Below are 25,269 nucleotides of genomic sequence, written 5' to 3' on the forward strand. Positions count from 1 at the left end.
CTTGGGGAACGTAACAGGGGGTAAAGTGAACCTTAATACCCCACAGGGGTTTCACGACTTTTGCATATGTAAAAAAATATATATATTTTTAACCTAAAATGCATGGTTTCTCAAAAATTTTACATTTTTACAAAGGGTTAAAGCAGAAAATACCCCCCAAAATTTGAAGCCCAATTTCTTCCGATTCAGAAAACACCCCATATGCGGGTGAAAAGTGCTCTGCTGGCGCACTACAGGTCTCAGAAGAGGAGTTACAAATTTTGCTCTGGGGGCATGCTGCATTTAGGAAGCCCCTATGGTGCCAGGACAGCAAAAAAAAAAAAACAACATGGCATACCATTTTAGAAACTAGACCCCTCGGGGAATGTAACAGTGTTACAGTGAGTACTTACACCTCACAGGCTTTTTGAACAGTGGGCCATAAAAGTGAAAAATTTGATTTTTTTTGCACTATATTGATAGTGTTACCCCAAATGTTTCATTTTCACATTGGGTAATAGGGCAAAAGGCCCCCAAAATTTGAAGAACAATTTTGTCTGAGAAAAAAAATACCCCATATGTGGATGTAAATTGCTCTGTGGACGCAATGCTCAGAATGGAAGGAGTGAAAATTTTGTTGAAATTGAAGTCGGGGGTCATGTGCATTTATAAAGCCCCCAACAGAAAAAAAACACATGTGACACCATTTTAGAAACCACACCCCTCAATGAACATAACAAGGGGTACAGCGGGAAATAACACCTCACAGGTTTTTTGAAAAGTGGGCCATAAATTGAAAAATTAGATTTTTTTTACAATAAAATGCTTGGGTTACCCAATTTTTTACATTTTCACAAGGGGTAATATGAGGAATTGGGTTACAAATTTTGGAGGGCTTTTCCCCCTGACTATAAAAATACATCCACATATGGGGTAACGTGCTGGACGGGCGCACAACAAGGCTCAGAAGTCATAGAGGTCACTTTGTATTTGTGGCCTTTGGCATATCAGTAGCTGACGGTTACATACATTCCAAGGAAAATACAAAAATGAAACACCCACATGTGACACCATTACAGAAAGTACCCACCCTGGGGAATGGGTATAGGGGTAAAGAGGACATTTTGAACGCACGGGTGTTTCCTAAATTTATTTTCCAGGAATGGATGAAGGGTAGGTTTTGAAAATTGCAATTTTCAACCTATGCTCTGCTTCATTTTTCTGGAATCAACTAACATGTGACTCCGAATTTTTGCCTGGAAATACGACAGAGCTCAGCGAGAACTCTTCGCATTTGAGGCGGATGTTTGTTACGGACCTAACAGTTACATACATTCAGAGGAAAATACAAGAAAGGAACACCCACATGTAAGAATAATACAAACAGTACACCCCCTAGGGAAGGTGTATAGGGTGAAGTGGAGATTTGGAACAGACGGGTGTTCCCTTCATTTATTTTCCAGGAATGGATGAAGTGTACTATGGGGGGGGGGGGGGGGGAAGAAAATTGCAATTTTAGTACTGATATGCCAATTATTTTCCCAGAATGATGACCAAGAGTACAACCAAAAGTAAAAAGGATGCCCGCCCCAAACCCTATACTCTGAATCATCATTCTGGGAAGGGGATGTGTGGGGCCGTCCCTATTCTGTTACCTCAAATGCGCAACCCGCTCAGGTGGGGAGAGAGCGTTGCCCATTTGAGGCAACTGCAAACCTCCAATGCTGTTGACTCTGTGTCCCATGACCCATTTTTTAGGGGGAAGAAATAAAAAATACATTGGGGGTATTGGGAAAAAGGTTTTTTTTTTTTCTTTTTTTGGGGGGGGGGTTTGGTATAAAATTTGGAAGACAATGTACTCTGGACTGGTACATTGGAGTCAAATTATGGGGAATGAAAATTAGGGCAAAGGATGGAAAATTTAGTACTCCATTGAAGTGTGATACTCCCTGAAGCAGCCTATGCAGAGGCCCGGAAGATCGGGGCAAGTGTCGCATTGAGTGGTGGTGTCCTTCCGAATCCCCCTCTTGCGACACACTCTGCATTTCTTCTGAGATCGTCCCTTCTTTCCAGTGTGGGGGATCACACCTGGAAAGTGTTGGCCGGGGACGATCCGGGGACCTGAAGTTCCAGAGGTGCTCTGACCCGCTCTTTGGCGGTCACCAGAGATGAGGGCCTTTAGAACTTCCTCTTGGAACTGCAGGTATGTCCCTGTGTTGCCAGCGTACTTGTACAGTACAAAAGCGTTGTACATGGCAACCTGTACCATGTAGACCGCAACTTTTTTGTACCATACGCGTGTTTTCCGCATGGCATTATATGGCTTGAGGACTTGATCAGAAAGATCAACTCCCCCCATATACCGATTGTAGTCAAGAATACAATGGGGCTTGAGGACCGGTCCCACGGTACCTCGCACAGGGACAGGGGTGCTGCCATTCCCATGAATTGTGGTGAGCATAAGGACATCCCTCTTGTCCTTATACCGGACCAACAACAGGTTCTCATGGGAGAAGGCACGGGACTCACCCCGGGGGATAGGAGTCTGCAGGGGATAGGAAGGAAGGCCTCTTTGATTCTTCTGGACTGTCCCACAAGCGACCGTGGATCTGGCGGCGAGGGATGTGAAGAGAGGGATACTAGTATAAAAGTTATCCACGTAAAGGTGGTAACCTTTATCTAGCAATAGGTGCAAAAGGCCCCAAACAATTTTCCCGCTAACACCCAGAGTGGGGGAACAATCTGGGGGTTCAATGCGGGAATCTCGTCCCTCATACACCATAAACTTGCAAGTGTACCCGGAGGTACTCTCGCAAAGTTTATACATCTTCACGCCATACCGTGCTCGCTTGGTTGGGATGTATTGCCGGAAGCTGAGTCTCCCCTTAAAGCTGATGAGAGACTCATCAATAGCGACCTCCCTTCCAGGGACATAGGCCTCCCAAAATCTGGCCCCGAAGTGATTTATGACCGGCCTGATTTTATACAGGCGGTCATACGCGGGATCAGTTCGGGGGGGACATGCCGCATTATGAGCATAATGCAAACATCTCCGAATGGCCTCGAACCGGGGACGTGTCATGGCCATATTGTAGAGCAGGGTCTGGAACAGGATGTCCCCACTCCAATATTGCCTGACACTGGGTTTTTTAACTAGACCCATATGCAGCACGAGGCCTCAAAAGGTCCTCATTTCAGCTGCATCGACTGGAGTCCAGCCGCCGGGTCTAGCTAAAAGTGAGCCCGGGTTAGCGGCGACGAACTGTTGGACGTACAGATTCGTCTGTGTAACCATTAGATTAACAAAGTCGTCACTGAAAAAATGACTGAAAAAGTCCTTTTCAGTGAACTCGGCGATGTTAATCTTGATTCCTGAGTCGCCAACAAACTCAGGAATCACGGGCTCGTGGTCCGCTGGCTCAGCCCATACAAGTTCTCCGGTACGAGGTACCAGTGACCTTGGCTGGGGGGCTTCACTAGTATGAGCGCCAGGGGGACTCATACTAGCAACAGCTGGAGTCTCCCTGTCTGGGTAAACACTGGCAGAAGGGTCTGTTCACATTATACAAAACGGACAATGTGGACAGAGCTTCAGCCTTACTAGCCTGGCTCCTGTCTGTAGCCCCACCCCCTAATGACCTCATCACTTGGGCGGAGCTACATGGACCCGATCGGTACAGGGAGCGAGGAAAGTGGACCTCGTGTTCTGTATACACTATCTAAAGCTATCTATAGATAGCTGTATATAGTGTATACCACCCAAAGGGCTATAGGAGCAGGGAGTCCTGTCTGTCTGGTGACAGGATTCCTTGCTCCTGTATAGTATACACCCACCCCTGTATACTATAGGCTATACATCCCTCCTCATCTCCTTACACTCTGTGCATCGGGCGCTCAGCATCCGACCCACAGAGTGGTACCTGAAGACACAGGGAACAAAACTCCACACGCCAGGAAAAATGCCAGAAAAACTGCCAAAATGCAAGGAAAGTCTGTGGCAGTTTTCCTGGCAGTTTTTGCTGGTGAGAAAAAACCTCAGTGGAATTCTAGCCTTAGGGTAAGATTTCCACATACAGATGGACTATCACCTGGTTTTAGGCTAAGTTTCTACTTTTTTGGGGGGAAAAACACCAAGAAAAACGACAATTCTGCCACATGGCATTTTTTCGGCCAAAAAACGCTGCGGCCAGAAGTTAGCTGTAAATCAATGAGAAATCGCAAAATTCTTGTTCCACTTGGCATTTTTCACTTCACATTTTTTTCACTCGTTTTTGACATTTTTCAGCTCCTTGGCAGTTTTCCGAAATCGCAGGATGTTGAGCCACTTGCGATTTTTTTGTCAAAATTGTGGCGTTTTTCTCCTATAGAAGTCTATGGGAGTGAAAAAACGCCAAGAAAAACGATATGTGGGTTTTAACTTTGGCGTTTTTGCAGGCGGTTTTTATTCTTTTTTGGACTTTAGCGATCCAAAAAAGTGATGAAGATACCTTTTTTAATAAAACTTCGTAGGGTACCATTATTACCATTAAAAAAATAAATAAAAAAGATACAGTAGTGAAGGAAAAAATTGTATCTAACGAAATGTATCTTTTATATAACAACATTTTTATTAATTTTTAAAACCGGGATCAATTTATGTGGGCAGGTGGGGACCTAAAAATGTAGCCGACAATAATAAAAATGTAGTGTGTATGTTTTTCACTTTTTTCTTTATTTCTTTACATTTTTTTAGGTAGTACTACTACTCCCAGCATGGAACACACTGTTCCATGATGGGAGTAGTAGTACCTGTACTAATTGACAGATCGCCCGTTGCGATCCTCCTGTATAATGTATAGATGCGGCCAGCCGCTCTTCTATGGTCCCCTGCATTGCCGTATATATATACACCTATTCATATTTCCCGCAGAGCTGTGATTGGCCAGATGGTTCCAGCCAATCACAGCTCTCTGTGGGAAATATGAATATGTGTATATATTTTGAGACAATGTATTGCCATTTTGCTACTGTGTTGAACATCTTTGGTAGCTGGCATGTTACCACCTATGCTATTGTTCATATTATGCAATAGTGATGCGCACCACTTCATTATGCGCATATTCATGGTTCATACCATGCGATTATGATGCATATGGCTTCATATTGCATACATTTTATTTTCTGTGTACTATTATAATAACTTTTTGAAGGTGTATTCCACTCACTATGGTTGTTTAAATTTATTGCACACTGCTCTTTGACATACATGAAAGGTTTAGGCGCTAGTAGCATAATAATGTTGAAATTTTATATCAGACAGGAGGCTCGTATCAATGCATATTCCTTCTTTATTAAGCCCAATAGCAGAAAGAAAGATGCACAAAACTTCCATAGTGAAAGAAAAAACACATAGGATGCAGGTTACCAAGCAACCTAACCGCACCCCTTAATCATATCCACCAATCCCATCCAACTTGCATCATATAAAACCCACTGAAACTCCACCTTCCTCCTCTTTCTTTCTGCTCAATAGCTGGGAGCCCTACAGATAAGTATTCTCTATTGAAGTTCTGATATATTGTTTGAGGTCTGTGCTAACAGTGTGGCACTAGACCTCATATTCTAAGTAGTGTTTAAAGGTATAAGATTATATAGAAATTGTCACGATCCCGGCTGGTAGGAGGTGGATTCTCTGTGCCAGAGAGGGATTGGCGAGGACCGTGCTAGTGGACCGGTTCTAAGTCACTACTGGTTTTCACCAGAGCCCGCCGCAAAGCGGGATGGTCTTGCTGCGGCGGTAGTGACCAGGTCGTATCCACTAGCAACGGCTCAACCTCTCTGACTGCTGAAGATAGGCGCGGTACAAGGGAGTAGACAAAGGCAAGGTCGGACGTAGCAGAAGGTCGGGGCAGGCAGCAAGGATCGTAGTCAGGGGCAACGGCAGGAGGTCTGGAACACGGGCTAGGAACAAACAAGGGAACGCTTTCACTAGGCACAAGGGCAACAAGATCCGGCAAGGGAGTGCAGGGGAAGTGAGGTATAAGTAGGGAGTGCACAAGTGGAAACTAATCAAGGTAATTGGGAAGATTGGACCAGGCACCATCATTGGTGCACTGGCCCTTTAAATCGCAGAGACCCGGCGCGCGCGCGCCCTAGGGAGCGGGGCCGCGCGCGCCGGGACAGGACCGACGGAGAGCGAGTCAGGTACGGGAGCCGGGGTGCGCATCGCGAGCGGGCGCCACCCGCATCGCGAATCGCATCCCGGCTGGAGGCGGTACCGCAGCGCACCCGGTCAGTGGATCTGACCGGGGCGCTGCAGTAACGAGGAAGAGGCGAGCGCTCCGGGGAGGAACGGGGACCCGGAGCGCTCGGCGTAACAGAAATATAGTTGTGCTGGAGTAGATACTGCATACTCCTGTTTAGTTTTCTCCCCCTTTTTTGGCAGGCCTGACCTGATTGCTGTTTCTGCGCCAGGTTTGGTCTGCCTCCTTTTCTATTTCCGTTTTGACTGGTACCTGGTTGCGCCCTTTCGTTTCTCTCGGGTGGCGGCGCTTTCCCTGTATTCGGCGGGGAGTCCGCCATCGCGAATGACGTCTCTGGGCTTGTTGTTTCAACTCCGCCCTTCTTCTTGGCGCAGGGTGCCGCGCGCTGTGCGCTCGACTCGCGGCGCTTGCGAGATTTCGGCCGGGGCGTGGCCACGCCCCCTGCTGCTCTCGCTCATTTCCTCTGTTGGCACTGCGATCCGGCTGCTGATTAGCAGCGGGGATCGCAGCGGCAATTGGAAGGGGCTCGGAACAGGAAGGTTCTTTGTTTCTTGTTCCGGGCTTATTCATCCCTTGGCCCACGGTCATAGTTGTCCCTGCCAGTGGGCTTTAGGGAATCTGGGGAGACGCAGGGGTGTTTTTCTTCCACTCTCCCTATACTCCATATTTTTTCCTAGTAAGTATTATGTTAATGTATATCGATTAAAGATATTTATTTATTTTTTCTTTTCTTTACAGCTCTTTGACTTTTCCCCTACTGTGTAATTCACATAATGGCTGAGGACAAGTCTAATTTGACCCTGGGGGAAGGCCCCATGCCCACTCCTGATATGGAGTTCATGTCAGCCGATCAGATACAACAATTAGTTTGCAGGTCGGTACAATCTGCCCTTTCCTCTGCCATGGTGTCAGTGAACGAAACCATTTCTAAATCAGTTTCTTTGGCCATGCAAAATTCTCGCCCTGAGGGGACATCTCCACTCCCGTGTACTGAAGGCGGGGAGTTGGTGTTGGAACGAGCCTCAGGCTCGGGTGGACCCGTCAAGTCTGTCCGGAAGAAAAATAACATCACAGACTTAGTGACCTCTTCTGTTGTCCAGGGCATGTCAGGAGATAGTATAAATATTACCTCTCGACCACTCAAGGTGGTCAGCGCCCCGTCTGCGGGAAAAGACCCTCACCATAGACCTATACGGTCGGCTAAACAAAACAAACCTGACTCCTTCGTGGACGCATTTGATGTGGACTCGGAGTTGGATTCTGGGAGGTCGGATTCTGTCGCTTCCAGTAGCGATGATGAGGCAGTGGGGGAGGGTGCTGATGTACCTCACCCAGGCCCCTCCACAAAAGGGGATCCATCTCCTGATACATTTTTGGACTCCTTAGGAGTACCTTATTTTGACCCGGAGGCTATAAAACACCCGCGGTCTGGAGAGTGGGAGCCGGTTCCGGAAGTTGCTAAATTCCTTGAGGCTTGGATTCGAAAACCCCTGGATAGGGGTAACAGAAATAAACTTCGGTCAGAATGTCCGCGGCCTTCGCTGGCCAATAGGGTGGCGGTGACGCCGGAACTAGACCCTATTCTATTGAAATACATCACCAAATCGGGTAAGAACCCGAAGAAAGGGATTGATCGGTCCAGGATAAGTTCCTGGATTTACTGGGACCGATTACCAAGATTCTCAATATGGCCGAACAGGCCGTGGCTTCTGGAGAAGCAGTGAATGTAGAGGTATTGAGGGGCTGGGCCCTGAGGGCTGTCATGATGCCGGCTGGCAGGAGGTGGATCCTCTGTGCCAGAGAGGGATTGGCGTGGACCGTGCTAGTGGACCGGTTCTAAGTCACTACTGGTTTTCACCAGAGCTCGCCGCAAAGCGGGATGGTCTTGCTGCGGCGGTAGTGACCAGGTCGTATCCACTAGCAACGGCTCAACCTCTCTGGCTGCTGAAGATAGGCGCGGTACAAGGGAGTAGACAGAAGCAAGGTCGGACGTAGCAGAAGGTCGGGGCAGGCAGCAAGGATCGTAGTCAGGGGCAACGGCAGAAGGTCTGGAACACAGGCTAGGAACACACAAGGGAACGCTTTCACTGGCACAATGGCAACAAGATCCGGCGAGGGAGTGCAGGGGAAGTGAGGTATAAATAGGGAGTGCACAGGTGAACACACTGATTAGAACCACTGCGACAATCAGCGGCGCAGTGGCCCTTTAAATCGCAGAGACCCGGCACGCGCGCGCCCTAGGGAGCGGGGCCGCGCGCGCCGGGACAGGACCGACGGAGAGCGAGTCAGGTACGGGAGCCGGGGTGCGCATCGCGAGCGGGCGCCACCCGCATCGCGAATCGCATCCCGGCTGGAGGCGGTATCGCAGCGCACCCGGTCAGTGGATCTGACCGGGGCGCTGCAGAAACGAGAGTGTAGCGAGCGCTCCGGGGAGGAGCGGGGACCCGGAGCGCTCGGCGTAACAGTACCCCCCCCCTTGGGTCTCCCCCTCTTCTTAGAGCCTGGGAACCTGAGGAGCAGACTTTTGTCTAGGATGTTGTCCTCAGGTTCCCAGGATCTCTCTTCAGGACCACAGCCCTCCCAATCCACCAAAAAGAACCTTTTTCCTCTGACCGTCTTGGAGGCCAGTATCTCTTTCACTGAGAAGACGTCAGAAGAACCGGAGACAGGAGTGGGAGAAACTAACTTGGGAGAGAAACGGTTGATGATGAGTGGTTTAAGAAGAGAGACATGAAAGGCATTAGGAATACGAAGAGAAGGAGGAAGAAGAAGTTTGTAAGAGACAGGATTAATTTGGCACAAGACTTTGAAAGGACCAAGATAGCGTGGTCCCAGTTTGTAACTGGGGACACGAAAGCGGACATATTTAGCGGAGAGCCATACCTTGTCTCCGGGAGCAAAAATGGGGGGAGCTCTTCTTTTCTTATCGGCAAACTTTTTCATGCGAGATGAAGCCTGTAAAAGAGAATTTTGGGTCTCTTTCCATATGGTGGAAAGATCACGAGTCACTTCATCTACAGCGGGCAAACCAGAGGGCAAGGGAGTAGGGGGGGGGGGGAAGAGGGTGACGGCCGTACACCACGAAAAATGGGGATTTGGAGGAAGATTCAGAGACTCTGAAGTTATACGAGAATTCGGCCCATGGTAGAAGATCTGCCCAGTCATCCTGGCGGGAGGAAACAAAATGGCGTAAATAATCACCCAGGACCTGGTTAATTCTTTCCACTTGCCCATTGGATTGAGGGTGACATGCAGAGGAAAAGTTTAATTTAATCTTGAGTTGTTTACAGAGAGCCCTCCAGAATTTTGACACGAATTGGACGCCTCTATCCGAGACGATCTGCGTGGGCAAGCCGTGAAGACGAAAAATGTGTACAAAAAATTTTTTGCCAACTGAGGCGCTGAAGGAAGACCAGGAAGAGGAATGAAATGTGCCATCTTGGAGAATCGATCAACGACCACCCAAACAACAGTGTTGCCACGGGATGGAGGTAAGTCTGTAATAAAGTCCATACCAATCAGAGACCAAGGCTGTTCGGGGACAGGCAGAGGATGAAGAAGGCCAGCGGGCTTCTGGCGAGGAGTCTTATCCCGGGCACAGACAGTGCAGGCTCGCACAAAATCCACAACATCCGTCTCCAGAGTCGGCCACCAATAGAAACGAGAGATGAGTTGCACGGATTTCTTGATACCCGCATGACCTGCGAGATGGGAGTAGTGACCCCATTTGAGGATTCCGAGGCGTTGGCGTGGAGAAACGAAGGTCTTCCCTGGAGGAGTTTGCCTGATGGAGGCTGGAGAAGTGGAGATCAGGCAGTCAGGGGGAATGATGTGTTGCGGAGAGAGCTCTACTTCCGAGGCATCCGAGGAACGAGAGAGAGCATCGGCCCTAATGTTCTTATCGGCAGGCCGAAAGTGAATTTCAAAATTAAATCGGGCAAAGAACAGAGACCACCTGGCCTGGCGAGGATTCAGCCGTTGGGCAGACTGGAGATAGAGGTTCTTGTGATCGGTGTAAATAATAACGGGAAATCTTGATCCCTCCAACAGATGCCTCCATTCCTCAAGTGCTAATTTAATGGCTAGAAGCTCTCGGTCCCCGATGGAGTAGTTCCTCTCAGCCGGAGAGAAGGTCCTAGAAAAAAAACCACAAGTAACAGCATGCCCGGAAGAATTTTTTTGTAGAAGGACCGCTCCAGCTCCTACAGAGGAGGCATCAACCTCCAATAGGAAGGGTTTAGATGGGTCAGGTCTGGAGAGCACGGGAGCCGAAGAAAAGGCAGACTTGAGCTGTTTAAAGGCGTCTTCCGCTTGAGGAGGCCATGACTTAGGATTGGCATTCTTTTTGGTTAAAGCCACAATAGGAGCCACAATGGTGGAAAAACGTGGAATAAATTGTCTGTAATAATTGGCGAACCCCAAAAAACGTTGGATAGCACGGAGTCCGGAGGGGCGTGGCCAATCTAAGACGGCAGAGAGTTTATCTGGATCCATTTGTAGTCCCTGGCCAGAGACCAAGTATCCTAGGAAAGGAAGAGATTGACATTCAAACAGACATTTCTCCATTTTGGCATAAAGTTGATTGTCACGAAGTCTCTGAAGAACCATGCGGACATGCTGGCGGTGTTCTTCTAAGTTGGCAGAAAAAATCAGGATATCGTCCAGATATACAACAACACAGGAATATAAGAGATCACGAAAAATTTCATTAACAAAGTCTTGGAAGACGGCAGGGGCGTTGCACAGGCCAAAGGGCATGACCAGATACTCAAAGTGTCCATCTCTAGTGTTAAATGCCGTTTTCCATTCATCCCCCTCTCTGATGCGGATGAGATTATAGGCACCTCTTAAGTCCAGTTTGATAAAGATGTTGGCACCTTGGAGGCGATCAAAGAGTTCAGAGATGAGAGGTAGGGGGTAGCGGTTTTTTACAGTGATTTTATTAAGACCGCGGTAGTCAATGCAAGGACGTAGGGAGCCATCTTTTTTGGACACAAAGAAAAATCCGGCTCCGGCAGGAGAGGAGGATTTGCGGATAAAGCCCTTCTTAAAATTTTCCTGGATATACTCAGACATAGCAAGAGTCTCTGGGACAGAGAGAGGATAAATTCTGCCCCGGGGTGGAGTAGTGCCCGGGAGGAGGTCAATAGGACAGTCATAAGGCCTGTGAGGAGGTAAAGTCTCAGCTTGTTTTTTGCAAAAAACATCCGCAAAGTCCATATAGGCCTTAGGGAGACCGGTTACAGGGGGAACCACAGGGTCACGGCAAGGAGTACTGGGAACCGGTTTAAGGCAGTCCTTGGAACAAGAGGGACCCCAACTCTTGATCTCCCCAGTGGACCAATCCAGGGTTGGGGAATGGTGTTGAAGCCAGGGTAGTCCAAGGAGAATTTCGGAAGTGCAATTGGAGAGGACCAAAAACTCAATTTTTTCGTGGTGAGGTCCAATGCACATTAGGAGGGGTTCCGTGCGGTAACGCACGGCACAGTCCAATCTTTCATTGTTAACGCAATTGATGTAGAGAGGTCTGGCGAGACTGGTCACTGGGATGTTGAACCTGTTGATGAGAGAGGCCAAAATAAAGTTTCCTGCAGATCCGGAGTCCAAGAAGGCCTTAGTGGAGAAGGAGAAGGAGAAGGTAGAGGCAGATATCCGCACAGGCACAGTAAGACGTGGAGAAGCGGAGTTGACTTCAAGGACTGTTTCACCTTTGTGCGGAGTCAGCGTACGTCTTTCCAGGTGGGGAGGACGGATAGGACAATCCTTCAGGAAGTGTTCGGTACTGGCACAGTACAGGCAGAGATTCTCCATGCGGCGTCGTGTCCTCTCTTGAGGTGTCAGGCGAGACCGGTCAACTTGCATAGCCTCCACGGCGGGAGGCCCAGGAACGGATTGCAGAGGACCAGAGGAGAGAGGAGCCGGGGAGAAAAAACGCCTCGTGCGAACAAAGTCCATATCCTGGCGGAGCTCCTGACGCCTTTCGGAAAAACGCATGTCAATGCGAGTGGCAAGATGAATGAGTTCCTGTAGATTAGCAGGGATTTCTCGTGCGGCCAGAACATCTTTAATGTTGCTGGATAGGCCTTTTTTAAAGGTCGCGCAGAGGGCCTCATTATTCCAGGATAGTTCTGAAGCAAGAGTACGGAATTGTACGGCGTACTCGCCAACGGAAGAATTACCCTGGACCAGGTTCAACAGGGCAGTCTCAGCAGAAGAGGCTCGGGCAGGTTCCTCAAAGACACTGCGAAATTCCGAGAAGAAGGAGTGTACAGAGGCAGTGACAGGGTCATTGCGGTCCCAGAGCGGTGTGGCCCATGACAGAGCTTTTCCAGACAGAAGGCTGACTACGAAAGCCACCTTAGACCTTTCAGTAGGAAACTGGTCCGACATCATCTCCAAGTGCAGGGAACATTGTGAAAGAAAGCCACGGCAAATCTTAGAGTCCCCATCAAATTTATCCGGCAAGGATAGTCGTAGGCCTGAGGCGGCCACTCGCTGCGGAGGAGGTGCAGGAGCTGGCGGAGGAGATGATTGCTGAAGCTGTGGTAGTAGCTGCTGTAGCATCACGGTCAGTTGAGACAGCTCGTGGCCTTGTAGAGCTATCTGTTGTGAGTGCTGGGTGACCACCGTAGTGAGGTCAGCGACATCTGGCAGAGGTACTTCAGCGGGATCCATGGCCGGATCTACTGTCACGATGCCGGCTGGCAGGAGGTGGATCCTCTGTGCCAGAGAGGGATTGGCGTGGACCGTGCTAGTGGACCGGTTCTAAGTCACTACTGGTTTTCACCAGAGCCCGCCGCAAAGCGGGATGGTCTTGCTGCGGCGGTAGTGACCAGGTCGTATCCACTAGCAACGGCTCAACCTCTCTGGCTGCTGAAGATAGGCGCGGTACAAGGGAGTAGACAGAAGCAAGGTCGGACGTAGCAGAAGGTCGGGGCAGGCAGCAAGGATCGTAGTCAGGGGCAACGGCAGAAGGTCTGGAACACAGGCTAGGAACACACAAGGGAACGCTTTCACTGGCACAATGGCAACAAGATCCGGCGAGGGAGTGCAGGGGAAGTGAGGTATAAATAGGGAGTGCACAGGTGAACACACTGATTAGAACCACTGCGCCAATCAGCGGCGCAGTGGCCCTTTAAATCGCAGAGACCCGGCGCGCGCGCGCCCTAGGGAGCGGGGCCGCGCGCGCCGGGACAGGACCGACGGAGAGCGAGTCAGGTACGGGAGCCGGGGTGCGCATCGCGAGCGGGCGCCACCCGCATCGCGAATCGCATCCCGGCTGGAGGCGGTATCGCAGCGCACCCGGTCAGTGGATCTGACCGGGGCGCTGCAGAAACGAGAGTGTAGCGAGCGCTCCGGGGAGGAGCGGGGACCCGGAGCGCTCGGCGTAACAAGGGCCACATGCTTACTGGGTAACGCCAACTCGGCTATTTCCGCCGAAAGGCGTAGGTCCATCCTCATGAGGTTGGACCCTCAATTATCTCATTTGGCCACGGAGGAGCCAGGCCCCTCGGCGGAAGGGCTTTTGTTTGGCGACTCTTTGATTAAAAATATTAATCGATTCGTGGGCCTTTTCTCGAGTCTAGATAAGGCTCAGACCTCACTGCGGAAAAGTGCGGCTGGTAAGGTTTTCAATAAGGCCGGAAGGGGCAAGGGTCGCCCTTCCAGCCGGGGAACCTATTCCAGACCCTTCCATAGGCGGCCAGTACAATATGTTCAAGAGCGGACACAACCTGCGATGGTCGCGGCACCCTTGTTTCCTACACCTTTCTTCCCCCCTAGAGGACGGCCCTGGAGGGCTAGGGGTTCCAGAGGCTTCCCAAGAGGAAGAGCAACAGGTGGGTCCTTACAATCTAGCAATGTCACATATCCCTGTAGGGGGCAGGCTGAGATTTTTTACCCACGCCTGGTCCCAGATTATGGCGGATCCTTGGGTCCTCCAGACGGTGTCGGGGTACGTGATAGAGTTTGTGAGTCCTCCCGTACAAGTGAGCGGTCCACGGACTATCCATTTTTCGGTGCAAGACAGGCTTCTGATTCAGGAGAAAGTTATGGATTTGTATGCCAAACAGGCAATTCGGCCTGTGGACGGGTCCCAACAAGGGTTTGTCAGCAATATCTTCTTGGTAAAGAAGAAAGACGGCGGCCATCGGCCGGTCATAAACTTAAAAGAGTTAAACGGTTACGTACTTTATCGCCATTTCAAAATGGAGGGCATACATCTCCTCAGAGATCTACTCCTCCAAGGAGATTGGCTGGCGAAGATAGATTTGAAGGAAGCATACCTCACGGTACAGATTCATCGGTCCTCTTCTCCATTCCTCCAGTTTATATGGGGAGGCCAAAGGTGGGAGTTCTCGTGCCTCCCATTCGGTCTATCGTCTGCCCTGTGGTGTTTCACCAAGCTCCTAAAGCCGGTTATGGCTTGCCTGAGGAGTCGGGGAGTGAGGTTGATCATTTATCTAGACGATATTTTGATCATGGTGCGGTCCAGACCTCAGGCCAGCATACATGTGGAATGGACATTGACGTTGCTTATGGAGCTGGGTTTTCTTCTCAACGAGAAGAAGTCCGTGCTAGTCCCCGCTCGGACAATGGAGTTTTTGGGTTTCGTAGTGGATACCCATTTGGCGACGTTGAGTCTGCTGAGCAAGAAGCTTGCGTTAATTCGCAAAGAGATCAAACAATTGTTACGCAAGCGGAAAGTGTCACTGAGAGCGGTTGCCCGGATCGTGGGCTTATTGTCGGCCTCAGTGCAAGCTATCTTTCCAGCCCCGTTGCAATACAGGGCACTCCAGAGATTGAAGAACAGCCATTTGTCGGAAGGGCTGTCGTATGCAGTCCAGGTCCCAGTGTCAGAAGAGGCACGCGAGGAATTGTTGTGGTGGCTCCAACATGTCCAAGATTGGAATGGGAAGACGATATTCAATTCCAAGCCGGACCTCGTTATAGAATCGGACGCCAGTTTGTCCGGCTGGGGAGCCAGGTGCGGATCGTCCGCCACCGGCGGGAGATGGTCGGTGATGGAAGCTCAGCTTCACATCAATTGTCTGGAGCTGCTAGCGGGCATGTTTGCTTTGAAGAGCTTTGCTCCCCAAAGGACGGATTGTTGCATCCTGCTACGGATGGACAACATCACGGCGGTGCAGTATGTCAATCGCCTAGGAGGCACGAGGTCTCGTCCACTGACGGATCTAGCAAAAGATCTCTGGTTCTTCTGCCTGGAAAGGAACATAGTGCTTCAGGCGGAGTATCTTCCAGGAGTTTCCAATTCCGTTGCGGATTGGAATTCCAGACATCTGGTGGACGGCAGCGATTGGACCTTGCATCCGGCAATTTTTCAGCGGTCTGGATTTGTTTGCATCACGGCTCAATCGCCAGTTGCCCCAGTTTTTCAGTTGGCGACCGGATCCAGAAGCGGTGGCTACGGATGCTTTCCTGCAGATATGGCCTCGGTAGGGGTCGTACGCATTTCCCCCTTTCGCCATGATACCCAGGGTATTATGGCAAGTGGCGATACAGAAGGTTACGGTGGTTTTGATCGCTCCGTGGTGGCCGGCTCAGGCGTGGTTTCCTCAGATTCTGGGGATGACCATAGACTCTCCGAGGATATGTCCATTGTTCCCTTCTGTCCTACGGAGTCCCACGGGGGAGTTGCACCCGATGGTGTTATCGGGTCAGTTGACGCTGTTGGCGTGGCTGATATCGGGTCAGCAGAATTTGATAGATTGTTATCACACACAGCTAGGGAACTCATTGGTGAAGCATGGGCTCCGGGTACCAGATCGGCTTATCGGTCAGCCTGGAGTTCATGGGTTCGTTGGTGCTCACAATGGCAGGTGGATCCCACTTCTGCCTCTGTGACTGCTGTGCTGAATTTTTTATCAGCGGCTTTTGAGGACGGCAAGGCGTACCGGACCATCAATGTGTACAGGTCTGCTATTTCAGCCCAACATGCCCCGGTGGAAGGCAGAGCGATTGGGCAGCATCCATTGGTTTGTCGTCTTCTTAAGGGCATTAGGTTTAAGAAACCTCCTGGCCCCCGTTATCAATCCACATGGGACGTATCATTGGTGTTACGTATATTTGCTTCATGGGAAGACAATGAACAGTTGTCTGTCAAATGTTATCATACAAGTTAACCATGCTGTTGTGTTTGGTGTCCATTAAGCGGGTATCTGATGTTAAGGCGCTGGATGTATCGCGCAGACAATTTACACCTCATGGGGTCCAGTTTACTATTTCTAGGAGGACTAAGACTAATCTGCGTTCGTTTTTTTACCCGGGTTTTCCCTCTCACCCTGAGTTGTGTGTTGTTCGGTGCCTTTAAGCGTATGAACTTAGGACGGCGGGTCTCCGTTCTTCGTCTTTTTCCCAATTGATAGTTTCTTTTTGTTCGCCTCATTTGCCCGTTTCTTCCCAGACTTTATCACGTTGGGTGCGTCACTCTATGGCCTTGGCGGGAGTGGATGTGTCCATTTTTAATGCACATTCTGCCAGAGGTGCCATGGCTACCAAGGTAGCTAAGACTGGGGGCTCACTTTCCGACATTTTGAAGGCGGCAGACTGGTCGTCGGAAGAGACTTTCCGGAATTTTTATTTTAGACCGGAGCATCATGTTTCTATGTCGGTTTTGTAATTTACTGTTGTTTCTATTGCTTTGAACTTGCATTGATACGAGCCTCCTGATTTTATGAAGACATGAGGCGAGTATCATCCCTCCCTTATTACCCAACCCTGTTATGGTATATATTTTTTCTGTCTTCCAGGTTACTGAGTTCCCTACTAGAAGACGGTGGGGTGGTTAACCTGTTCATCGAAAGACGGTTTCGGTTATCCTGTTGGATCGAAGGATTGTTTCAAGTCGATGGAGCTGGTCGCTTCGAGTTTTGGATTGGAGAAGGCGAGGTGGTCAAGAAATTCGTTGGCTTTTTAGAGGGTTCTGAGTTTTATTGGACTGTTCGCATCCAGAAAGAGGAAGAAGGTGGAGTTTCAGTGGGTTTTATATGATGCAAGTTGGATGGGATTGGTGGATATGATTAAGGGGTGCGGTTAGGTTACTTGGTAACCTGCATCCTATGTGTTTTTTCTTTCACTATGGAAGTTTTGTGCATCTTTCTTTCTGCTATTGGGCTTAATAAAGAAGGAATATGCATTGATACTCGCCTCCTGTCTTCATAAAATCTATATTTTCCGTCATAATAATAGGAAAATCTCCAATTATACTTGGTTGAGGGAGAGTTTGATTGGTTTTAACATGTGACGAGACAGTGTATTGCCATCTTGCCACTGTAATGAAAATCTTTTGTAGCCGGCGGGTTAATTTCTATGTTACTATTGTTCACACAACGTAACAGTGATGCATACCATGTTTATCATGCACATATTCATAGTTCACACTATGCGTTTATGATGCGCACTGTTTTATATATTTTTACTGTATACACCGTATTTTTTCTTTATATTATTATGAAAATTCTTTGAAGGTGGATTATACTCATAATGGTTACTCGTTGCACAGACTAAATGCATGCTATGCTTTGATACACATGAATGGCTCAAAAATATGATTAACCTATCGCTAACAGCATAACAATGTCTGGGTTCTACTTGGACCAGGAAGAGGTTAATTTGTATCTATCCTTGCAGGGTGTAATTACGCCTCACCTGGTCGGCTTCACCTAGCTGCTTCCTGGTCCAATACGTCAGTTCCCATCTTACAGGGGCGGAGAGTTTGACCCGCGGTGGGCTCTGGCATTGCTCAAGTAGATATTTAAACCCCCGTGGGACATGGTGTCAGTGCCATGACTAAGAGCAACTGCTCGAAACGCGTTGGGGTTTCACTCCCCATTTTAGAGTGACATGTCACTTGCCACTTGCTGTGGCATCCTTTTTATATTTTAATGTGCACTATTAAATGTTAAACTTTATGGATCCTTTTTCTCACGGGGAGTTGGATTTTTTCCCCATTTGACTTTTCTTCACTGTATAGAGCCGTTCCGCATCTCTTCTATATTATGCACGATTGCATCGGGTGTCACGACTGACACCCAGGGCGATATGTCTATTAGTACAGGTACTACTACTTCCATCATGGAACAGTCTGTTATTACTCTGTTAATAGTATTAGACAGATCTGTGTAACTTCCCATCCACATAGCATCTCTCCATTGTTCATGCATAGAGCAAAGTTAATTGCAGACTTATTGTAGAGGATGATCTGCCAGAGTGTAAAGCTATCTTCATTCTCCAATTTAGAAAACTTGTTTCTTTTTGCAAAATATAAAGTTAATAAATGGAAGGGGGCCTGTATAAGATACTAACTTTTTTAGGCTATGTTCACATGGGGTAGAATGTGCTTTTGAATTGCGCCAGCATATCATAGATGACAATTCCTTTATAAGTGAAATCCACAAAAAGAATAGACAAGTCTATTCATTTTTTGGACACTAGAATCGGGAATTCCAGCGTGTGAACAGTGCAGCAGAATGCCACTGAAATCAATGCAGCAGAGAAATGTCTGGTGGAATTCTGCACGCACATTCCGATGTTTGAATATACCCTTAGGTTAGGTTCACACTGTGGAATTTCTGGGCCTAATTTCTGACGGAGATCGAGTTGGCAGCACTAGGACCGCGTGGACTACATTGCCGTCCCCATAGATGGCAATGCATTTCTGAGCAGATCTCCCAAAAGATCCACCCAGAAATGCATTGCAGTCTATGGGAGCAGCAATGCAGTGTGCGGGGGGCGAGGGGGCGGGCGTGATGTCACGAGGGGGCGGGCGAGACGTCACGAGGGGCCGCGAACACGGAAGCCCGCACACAGCGTTCCGAGTAATGAACTTCCGGACGCTGTGAGCGGAACTCCGAAAGTCAGGGCAGCACACAACCCCTTTAATTTCCCATTTGGTGGTGTTACAAGAAAATAAAACAATTAGGATGGGTTCACGCGGTCGAAAAATGTCCACCTGGAAAACATGGGCAAACATTCCGCACATTTGAATGATCCAGCAGGTGCTAGGACCGCTTGGAAATGCGCCGTCTCATGGACTGAAATACATTTCCAAGGGGAATCCGCAGAAAGAATAGAAAAGACGCCGAAATCAGGACAAAAATTTTTCTGCCGTGGAAATTCTGCCGTGTTCACAGTGCAGCAGAATCCTATTGAAATTCATGAGACTCTGCTGCTGTGGAATATCCGTGTGGAGTTCCAAATGGATATTGAATTGTGTGAACATACCCTTACTGATAGGTTTCCCCACAATTATCAGCTGATAATTGGGTATCTCAGCTCAGGATACTGATCTGCATATTGTCAAAGAATCCTTCTAATAATTAGGGATTGTCCTGTTTAAAAAGTTTGTCAACTTTAAAATTCCCTTTTAAATTTTTTTTGTGTAAAAAAAAAATGAGGGTTTTTTATTCACTCACACAGCTTCAACCTATGTTTGCGTAATCTGCCAAAAAAAAAGCCCCCTAAAAAATTGCGGCTGAAAAAGTGAGCCTAAATAAAAATATGCTTGTATTTATTATGCAGCCTTAAAATGGTGCCCCAACATGAGGCTAGCCAATTACATGGTTTTTCACCTATTAAACTCCAGTAATTCTATAAAATTCCTGGTGCCAATCATGCACAATTATATCTTCAGCTGCCAACAGCTAGGATGCCACATGCTTCTCCTGAGCCACAAAATAATTTATATAGTGAGATAGCACCCCCTATAATGATTAAATTATAATGTAATTACACAGAACGGTTTAACACAATTTTTGTACTGTCACCAAAGTTACAGAGTACTATACTCAGGATTAGTTTCAAACAGGGATCAAGTCCTGGGGAAAAAAAAGTGTGGGAACTCATAGTTTTCCAGTATATATACACCGAAAAAGAAACTTTCCTATATCCAAGCTCAAAGGATAAATAAAAGAGGGGATCACAAGAAGCGAACAAAATATAGCACCTAAAGGTGTGTAAAACACACCTGACAAAGAAATGAACCCCAAAGGAGAATATAAAATAAAATATAGTAAAATAATTGGTAAAATACACTGAGAAGTATTGGTTAAAAAGTATTTTATTACACAGAATAAATGAAACAATACATACAGAAGGAATTCATACGTGCATATAGAGAATCAATGTGTATGTAATAAAAAAAAATATATATATATATATATATATATATATATATATATATGTAAAAATATAAAAATATATGGGAAATGGAGTCCTGTGTGATTAAAAAATATTTATAATAATATATATGATATAAAAAGACCTAAAATGCTGCTGTATATGGTGCTGATGCCAAGGAAAAAATAAATAAAGATAAATGTGCATGGAAACACATGTGAAAATGCCAGAATGTGACTCAGTGCTACTGTGCAAAATAGAGAAAAAGGTGAAAAGGCACAATATAGGATAACAATGCAAAAGAGTGTAGATAAAAAATATTTGCAAGTGCAATATACAGCAAAAAATTGGAATCAAATAGTGAATGTGGGCAAATCAAAGAACACAGCAATAATAGCGAGTACTAATACAATATAGCAGCAAGAAAGGTGGTAAAAATAGATCAAAAATAGACACAAGATGATAGAACACAGGACTCACCCAGGACCCACCACCACAGCTCCGATGCGTTTCGCCTTACAAATGGCTTTGTCTAGGACTCCTAGACTCCTCACAAAAAATGAGGCCTCATACTGCCCCATATACAGAAAAATGAGAAGGTTATAGGTGGTCAAAATAGGGCAATTTCCAACATACTAACTTTGTTAAAATAGTTTGCGATTTTTTTTAAGCGGTACAATTATAGAAAAGCATATATCGTGGGTATCATTTTAATCGTATTGACCCACAGAATAAAGAAAACATGTAATTTTTACCCAAGAGGGTACAGCGTGAAAACAAAACCTTCCACAATTTGCTAAATTGCGGTTTTCTATTCAATTTTCCCACATAAATAATATTTTTTTGGTTGCGCCGTACATTTTATGGTAAAATGAGTTATGTCATTACAAAAGTAAAATTGGTGATGCAAAAAACAAGCCCTGGGTCTGTGGATGGAAATCTCAAAGAGTTATGATTTTTAGAAGGTGAGGTGGAAAAAAACTAAATTCTAAAATAAAATTGGCCTGGTCCTTAAGGCCAAAATGGGCTTGGTCCTTAAGTGGTTAACCCTCTGTGTTATCGTACTAGGGTGCTGTTCACATCACCAATTAAACTTACGCTTAGAATATACAAAAAGGGTTACCAACACATACTGTGGTGTACTGGCAGTGGTCTATTTCACTTTAATGGCCTAAACGTAGTCAACTAGTGACTAAGTTTTAGTCCATTCCCTGCATGTATGTTTATTTTGCAGCACTGTAAAGCACAGGAGACCACAATTTTTAGTCACACTAAATATAAATATACATCCAGAAAATGGAATAAACATAGACACTAGTCCTTTACTATGTTTCGGCCACTAAAGTAAATGGGGGCATTGCCAATACACCGCAGTATATGTTGGCATCTCTGTTTGACAGAATATATAACCTAAGGCTAGGTTCACAATGTGGAATTTTTGGGCAGAATTTCTGCCGGAGATCGAGCTGGGGGCACTAGGACCGCGCGGACTACATTGCCGTCCCCATAAATTTCAATGCATTTCTGAGCAGATCTCCCAAAAGATCCACCCAGAAATGCATTGCAGTCTATGGGGGCAGCTATGCAGTCTGCTCGGTCCTAGTGCCGCCGGCAGAAATTCTGCCCCGAAATTCTGTAGTGTGAACCTAGCCTAAGTGTATGGTTAAATCATGATGTAATGATGTTACTATATAGGACCATATATAGTAGTCAGAGATGGAGAGAACAGAGGTAACTACTGCCCCCTACTCCCATTTCTACAAATATTCCCACATACGTTGACCATATAATGATAGATATCAGCTGCACACAGGCTCTGCAGACCATATAAGCGATTACATACAGTTACATCAGGTGACAGATCTTCTCTGATCAGTCAGTTACTTTTCTTTTTCTTCTTCACCCAGAATGTCATGACGATTAATTCCAGACACAACTCGTCTCCAAAGAACATGCAAGACAAACATTTTAGGCTCTGCACTTTTCCAGCACCTATAGTGCCCCAAACAGTAATAATGCCCCCTGTAGAGATTACCAGCCCTCCTGTATAGCCCCTATATGGCAGTAGGCCCCGACCGAAGTTAGTTACCATCACAGTCCGACTCCACAGTAGTGGCTGTTCTGCTCCTCATTGGCAGGCAGCGGAAGATCCGGTGTATTCTAGCAGATGTGACTGTCTCAGCACGTCTACTCCCAGCAGCCATTGCCCTGTTAAAGTGGTAGAGGGCGGCTGCATTCCTAATGTGGTGGTGATGGCCCTGGGTGACATTCACTCAAGAGTACATTGTAACATTGTAACAAATTGTACATTGTAACATTGTAACAAATTACCTTTCTGTTAACAAACTGTTACAAACCCTTCATAGAATTAAGGACACAGCCCATTTTGGCCTTTGTCGTTTGCCGCCCGTATGTAATTAATTTCAATGAGCTGATCGGAGTGAAACGCTGACTCCGGTCGGCTCATTTTTGCCCTGTATGCGGTTTTCCCACCGGACCTAAAACCTTGACCGACCATGGCTTAAAACGTGATGTAAACCCAGCCTTACATGCTTTTCTATTATTGTACTGTTTTTAATTGTATTCTGACCTCTATAACTTTTTCAACCTCCTCCTCATGTAATCACCTTACTACTGGGATTACACACTGTAACAAACCTCCTCCTCATGTAATCACCTTACTACTGGGGTGACACACTGTAACAAAGCTCCTTCTCACGTAATCACCTTACTATTGGGTGACACTCTGTAACAAACCTCCTCCTCATGTAATCTCATTACTACTGGGGTGACACACTGTTATGACCCTCCTCCTCATGCAATCTCCTTACTACTGGGGTGACACACTGTAACAAACCTCCTCGTCATGTAATCTCATTACTACTGGGGTGACACACTGTAACATTCCTCCTCCTCATGTAATCTCCTTACTACTGGGGTGACACACTGTAACAAACCTCCTCCTCATGTAATCTCATTACTACTGGGGTGACACACTGTAATGAACCTCCTCCTCGTGTAATCTCCTTACTACTGGGGTGACACACTGTAACAAACCTCCTCCTCATGTAATCTCCTTACTACTGGTGTGAAACACTGTAACAAACCTCCTCCTCATGTAATTTTCTTACTACTGGGGTGACACACTGTAACAAGCCTCCTCCTCATGTAGTCTCCTTACTACTGGGGTGACACACTGTAACAAATCTCCTCATGTAATCTTACTACTGAGGTAACACACTGTAACAAACCTCCTCCTCATGTAATCTCCTTGCTACTGGGGTGACACACTGTAACAAACCTCCTCCTCATGTAATATCCTAACTACTGGGGTGACACACTAACAAATCTCCGCCTCATGTAATCTTACTACTGGGGTAACACACTGTAACAAACCTCCTCCTCATGTAATCTCCTTGCTACTGGGGTGACACATTGTAACAAACCTCCTCCTCATGTAATCTCCTTAAGGCTAAGTTTCCACTTGGATTTTTGTCTGGCAGTTTTTGGAAAACTGCCACTGCAATTTTTGTGCCAAAGCCAGAAATGTATTCAAAAGGAATAGGACATATAAAGGAAGGACTTATACTTCTCCTCCCTTATGGATCCACTTCTGACTTTGGCTCAAAAACTGCGGTAGCAGTTTTCCAAAAACTGCCAGTAAAAAAAAAAAACAAGTGGAAACTTAGCCTAATACTACTGGGGTGACACACTGTAACAAACCTCCTCATGTAATTACCCTACTACTGTGGTGGCACACTGTAACAAATCTCTTTCAATGTAATTACCTTACTGGAGTGACATGTGACCTCTACTCCAGCTCAGCCCCGCCTCCTCCACAACATCACATAGGTCCTTCAGCCAGTATCTCTCCTTTCCTCCACAGCTAAGCTCCACCCCCAATATGTGATGGTGACATCATCTCAGATCCTACATCTCCAGCATCTATCGTGTTTCCCCGAAAATACACCCTACCCCGAAAATAAGCCCTAGCTGGATTATCGGGTGGGCTGCAATATAAGCCCTACCCCGATAATAAGACCTAGACCAGTGGTCTCCAACCTGCGGACCTCCAGATGTTGCAAATGTTTGCAACATCTGGAGGTCCGCAGGTTGAAGACCACTGACCTAGACAATGCCCAGGTTGCAAATATTAAAAAACAAACTTTAACTTACCTTTGTCCTCCGTTCACCTGTTGCTAAGGAACCGGCCTCAATGTCCTCCGCTGTTCTTGCTGCGGTCCTGGGGATGGGAACGTCATAGAGCCTTCAGCCTATCACCGGCAGCAGCAATGTCCCGCCTCGGCCGATGATAGGCTGAGCCCACTGTGATGTAAGAAGCCTGTCGGCTTCTTACATGACAGTCAGCTCAGCCTATCATCGGCCGAGGCGGCGGAGACCAGCAGAGGACAGTGATGCCGGGCACAGGAATACAAAGTTAGCTGATAATTATTTGGCAGGGGGGAGAGAAGCTGCGGTGGCGGGTGACATACGATTTGTCCCCCGATGTGGGGTGCAGTGCTGGGCTGATAAACTGGAGAGGGGGGACATTGGGGAGCAGAGCTGCGCCCATCACATGATGATAATGGGGGGGGGTGTAAATGCCGTTAAATACCGTGGAACCGCCATGTTGTTCAATGTACATACCGTACCGTAAATAAATAAGCCCTACCCTGAAAATAAGCCCTAGTGTGTTTTTTGTGACTAAAATTAATATAAGACCCGGTCTTATTTTCGGAAAAACACGGTGGCAGTTGGGGTCAGGGAAGGAGATGGAGGAAGGGTAAGAATGATTCAGAGGTCAGTCCTGCAGGACTAATGTAACAGGGACAGTGTTCCTCCTCTGGAAAAAGCAAAAGAACGCAGATCCTGTGCTTTCCTGAAGGACTCGAGCCTTGGTTTCAACTGTCAT

At 47.2% G+C, this 25,269-nt stretch overlaps 1 long non-coding RNA gene across 1 annotated transcript in view; it reads left to right on the forward strand.

Annotated features, from left to right (window-relative positions):
- LOC130284463 (uncharacterized) overlaps positions 1-17,347 on the forward strand; it is a 63,990-nt gene extending 46,643 nt beyond the window's left edge. The window contains exon 3 of the long non-coding RNA XR_008847046.1: positions 16,991-17,347. This is a non-coding gene — a long non-coding RNA (uncharacterized LOC130284463). The remainder of the gene's footprint in view (positions 1-16,990) is intronic.
- The last annotated feature ends 7,922 nt before the right edge of the window (positions 17,348-25,269 follow it).

The sequence above is a fragment of the Hyla sarda genome, chromosome 8 (assembly GCF_029499605.1).
Source record: "Hyla sarda isolate aHylSar1 chromosome 8, aHylSar1.hap1, whole genome shotgun sequence".
NCBI lineage: Eukaryota > Metazoa > Chordata > Amphibia > Anura > Hylidae > Hyla > Hyla sarda.